The sequence below is a fragment of the Helianthus annuus genome, chromosome 4, assembly GCF_002127325.2.
Source record: "Helianthus annuus cultivar XRQ/B chromosome 4, HanXRQr2.0-SUNRISE, whole genome shotgun sequence".
Taxonomy (NCBI): Eukaryota; Viridiplantae; Streptophyta; class Magnoliopsida; order Asterales; family Asteraceae; genus Helianthus; species Helianthus annuus.
In genome coordinates, this window is record NC_035436.2 from 41,745,013 (window position 1) to 41,750,374 (window position 5,362).

Here is a 5,362-nt window from a genome sequence, read left to right on the forward strand (position 1 = left end):
CAAGGATCCTTGACTCAATATAACTTAACAAAGCTTAAGGTCGAGCTCGAATTGTGTCAAGCTCCAAATCTAAAGCTTGAGCTTGGCTCTTTTTTATTATTTATGACATACATTAATTATTTTAGTTATACACAAATGTAATTACTTTTTTACTATTTAAAATTATAGTTATAAATAGGTGCTTTTACTGGTGAACGTGATTCATGTGCGCCTACGGGATCAGGCATCTTTAAGAAGAACTTACTTCAGTCTTATTTCTGATCTCAAAATCTTTCAAGAAGTTTTAACAATGGCGAACAAAGAAGGTGAAATCTCTCTTCTGACCGCGTACAAAATGGGGAAATTTGAGCTTTCTCACAGGTAATCTGTTTGATCTTCTCACACTCATGTGTCTTTTGTTCTGAATTACTTCTTGGGTTTCATTTGTAATGACTTGTTCATGAACTTTTTTATAAAATGCCAAACAGAGTTGTTTTGGCACCCCTAACAAGGCAAAGATGCTTGGGCTATGTCCCTCAGCCACCCATGATCTTATATTATTCACAAAGAACATCCAATGGCGGGTTTCTTATTGCTGAAGCTGCTGGTGTCTCTGACATTTCCCAAACGTAAGGACACATCTAAATTTTCTGAATTGTGAGTGATTGATTTTGGTTCTCAAGATCTGTTTATGTTATCATTGTCAAGGTCTCCGGAGATGCCAGGCATATGGACTAAAGAACAAGTAGAGGGCTGGACACCTATTGTGGATGCGGTTCAAGCAAAAGGAGGAATCTTTTTCTGTCAGCTAATTCATGTTGGAAGGGTTTTAGAAACTGGTATAATGTTTGTTCATTGTTGTTTACAGTGAGTGGTATGGTTTCCCAGGGAACGCAGTTAGCCAAACTCTGAAGGCTGTGTGGGCCCAATTAAGACAACATAGTCTAGACAGAGTGGGGTTGGGGCCCTCTGTTTGGGAGGGTGTGAGATCTCTCTCTCTCTCTCTCTCTCAACATTTAAAGATTCTCACCGTTCAAAAAAAGGTGAGCTATTACCATAAATACTTTTCTCATATATGCTTTTGAATTAGTGCCAAACTGGAAATCCCCTGTGTCTTCCTCAAACAAAAAAACTAGCATATCAACAACGATCTCCGAAGAAGCTAACAATACAAGAGATTCCGCTTGTTGTTGATGATTTCCGAGTTGCTGCAAGAAATGCAATTGAAGCTGGTAACAGTTAGTTCCTCATAAGTTCTTGATCAGAATTAGAATCCCTTCACTATCTCGTTGATCAATTTACCATATTTCAGGTTTTGATGGAGTTGAGATTTATGGGGCTCATGGCTATCTAATCGACCAATTTTTGAAAGATGAGATTAATGACAGAACAGACGAATAGGGTGGTTCTCTAGAGAACCGTTGCAGATTTGCTCTTGAAGTAGTTGATGCTGTTGTGAAAGAGATTGGAGGAGATAAAGTTGGCATAAGATTATCCCCATTTGCAGACTACTCGGAATCAGGTGACTCAAATCCGGAAACTTTAGGTCTTTACATGGCTGAATCTTTGAATGAGTTCAAGATTCTTTACTGCCATATGGTGGAACCTAGGATGAAATCAGTATTTGAAAAAGTTGATTGCCTTGATAGTCTTGTCCCTATGAGAAAAGCATTCAAAGGGACTTTTATTTCTGCTGGTGGGTATGGCAGGGAAGATGGTAACAAAGCTGTGGCTGAAAACAGAACCGATCTTGTTGCTTATGGTCGTTTGTTTTTGGCTAATCCGGATTGCCAAAACGATTTGAGCTTAATGCTCCTCTTAACAAGTATGACAGGTCAACCTTTTATACACGCGATCCTGTTGTTGGGTATACGGATTATCCGTTCTTGGAAACCACAATTTAATGCTAGAAAATGCCAAGGAGTTGGAAGAAGATGAAGATCCTGTTAACATAGAAGTGTTGGATGTTCTTGTGAAATTGAGTTTACAGGGTGTGTAAACATTGATCATTTCAAATTAATTATGGACAAGTTATGTAAGTTATCATCAACAATAATCTATTGTTTGTTTGACAAAAAACCTTTTTTACATGCATTCGGTGATCATATACTATATATAACCAAGAACAAAACAAAACTTATGATTTAGTAATGCTTAGCGACGTCCAAACGTAATATAATTCTGACTAGGTGAAACACCAATCAAGAAGGATAAATGTTAATGTCACGAAAATCTAATTGTGCCAATTGTACTAAGGATAATGTGTATTTTGACAACTGATTTTTGATTTTGCCAAGAGATTAGGTGTCAAAAGATTTTGGTATAAGACCAAATGGTGTGTGGTTTTATCGCGCCACGTAAGTTTCACGTTATTTAAGTTTCACCTATAGTGTGACCGGGTGAGTTTTCCCCTCCTGGTCTCAAGTTCGAGTCTGGGTGACAGGGGTTTCTCATTGAGGGGTTTAAATTGGGGTTTTATTGCATGAGGGGGCTCTCTAGCGCAGACCTGGTTAAGACAACGTATGCTAGTGTTACTAAAAATATTGTCACTTTCAACACGTGGCTCACTTTCATTAGGCCTAAACATGTGTTGATACACTTTGTGTGGACGCGACTCGGCTCGGTTCGACTCGGCTCAGTTCAACTTGGTTTCGACTCGGTTAGGTCCGGCTCAAGCCCGACGTCACGACATTCCTCCGTCGTGCGCCCCAAAGTTCGACACACGAAGCACGGAGAACCGCAAAGGTTTCCCGCTGACACATCATCATGACATCATCATGATGATGTCACAAATTTGTCTTATCTTCAAAATTGTGAAAGTTGGCAACGAAACACATTTGGACCAGAATCTCCTTTGGGCCGTAACATAATTTTGGGCTTTGACTTTGGTTTGGGCCAAACTAGTATCGACGAAACACAAATGGTTGTGTATGTGAAAGTGAAGAAACAGAAAGTGTTTCGTCGACTTTGTTGTTTCACCGAGGCCTTTTTGCGTTTCGTCGTCGTCTGTGTCTGTTTTAGTATAAATACCTCTCACAGTTTCTGTGTGAAATTGGACGAGACACGAGAGCTGTTAGACTTTGAGAGAGAGTCTTTAAACATTGTTTGTATATGTTTGTATCGTTTTCATCCCTAATCAATAGATATTGAATCTTTTGGTTACACGTGTTCTAATTTTACACTGTGTTTGGTTTGCACCGTCACGGGGATTCCGCACCCGTTACAGTGTTTGTGATAAACAAGGATAGGTTTTCGTTATCGATCCACCGGAAAAACGGGACCTACAATGGGTATCAGAGCATTAGGCTCTTATCCTTGTTTAAAATCAAACATAGTTCGGTTTTTTATCAAGTGGTTTTTAGTGATTTTTCAAATTTCGTTCTTGAAAAGTTTATATATTTTCTGAAAAAGGTTCGAAAATCAGTGTTTATCTTGTTGTTTTGCTAAAAGTTTGTTCAAAAACCTTGTTTGTTTGAGTGTTTACATGTTAGCATTTGGTTTTTATTGAAAGTTTTAGCAAATCTTTGTTCAACAAAATTCTCTGGCACCGGAATCATCATACAGTTTATCAAATCTTCAAAGAGTTCATATGTGTTCTTCATATTTTTCCACTTTTTGATCTTATGAGAAGTGACTGTATAAGTTGTTGATGTTTTTAAAATTAAAAATTTTAAAGATAAAAGGATTTTTGATTAAAATAGTGTGACACCATACCAATTGGTAAGTGTGAAGTTTGAAAGTTGTGGCTTTGTGTCAGTAAGGGATAAGATTTCAAAAATATCTCACCACTCCCAAACCTTATCCATTCAAACAACAGTTTCTTCGGAGTATATATCATTTTGGTCACTCATTCTAAATTAGTTTCGTCGCAATCATTCTAAATCAGTTTCGTCGCTTAACATTTCAATCAGTTTCGTCATCCAAGTTTCACAACCATTCAGTTTCGTCATCCACATAATATCACACAGTTTCGTCGACCTTCAATCTTCATTCACTTTCGTCGCACCTCTTATTCCTTCAGTTTCGTCGCATAACAAACGGAATTGAGTTTCGTCGCACCAATCATCATTCAGTTTCGTCATACACTTTCTGTTTCGTCGATCCTAGTCCACCATAAGCTTCGTCGGTCATTTATTAAATCAAGTGTCATCATCACGTGGAGAAAGTGGCTAAATAAAACAAAATTTTCCTATCGGTCCAATCATAATTGAGATATGATTATGTATATCATGTAGAAGTAATTAATTGCATGTGTTGGGCCTACACCTTCTCAACAGCCGATTGTTTTTTAATCAGATTGCATGTGCTGAAAGTTTCCTTTCGGTCCAATCATATTCAGATTTGATAGAGTATATCACATAGGGGTGGGGTTTCATCAACATTAATTTTCGTTGATCTTTGTGTTCTGTAAATGTTATTGAAACTTGGAATATATTGAGCCCCACAAACCTTCATTTGATGTTTCACGTGATTATCTCAAATCAGCTTGAGTTATCTTTCATCGCTAGGTTCGAGTATTTGCAAACAAATAGAGAAAGTGGATGACAGCTAATGTTTTTGAAAATAAAGTGATGGCTGCAACTTTAAGAGGTGGATGTCGACAGGTTGTTTGACTTTTGGTTCTATGAAGGTGTGTATTGGAGAGAGACAGAAGCAGATTGTTGAAAAGGGAAATTGATTTTGTTTGATGTTGGGTATCAAAGATGGAGTATGTGTAATGGAAATTAATTTGGGGGCAGTGGTTTTTGTGTATTGAAGTGGGTAATAGAATATTTTAGGATTGTTTGACTTCTGGATACTTGTATCGAGTAGAGAGAGGGAGACATAAGATTAATTTGTTGACCTTTGATTTTTATTGGATTCCATCTAATTAAAATGGGTCATCATTCATGTGGGCTTGTGTATTTTTTTAAAAAAAAAAAAGAAAAACAAGATCCTAGTGGGCCTCACCAGATCGTATCGTGGACTTTAAAACTTGGGCTCCCTAAAAATTGAGGTTTATTTGTCTATCATTTTTCGTGAGTTGCAAAGTGGGGTCGGGTATTCGCGAAGTTGATTTGAATCGCGCTTCTAAATATCACGGTTTCATCAAAATTTGGGTTTCGTCGAAACTTGTTCAGTTTTTAAACAGAAGACTTGCAAAAGTGTGATAACAGTCTGTTTTCAAGTGTGTGACCAGATTTTTCACTTCTATACACCAAATATGAGCTGCACAAGTCCATGGGATTGGAGTATGGACCAACGACCAATTCAAAAACCGACTTCGATGGCCGGATATTTAGCGAGTACCATACCTCGACAACAACAGTCAATAAGTGCAAGTCAATGGGCATTGGTGTCGAATCAAAATCAGAGCATTCAAAGTCTATTGCTTAGTGAGAGT

General features: G+C 37.7%; 1 pseudogene; it reads left to right on the forward strand.

Annotated features, from left to right (window-relative positions):
• The first annotated feature begins 219 nt into the window (after positions 1-219).
• Positions 220-1,929, forward strand: LOC110928776 (annotated as a pseudogene).
• Positions 1,930-5,362: the final 3,433 nt, after the last annotated feature.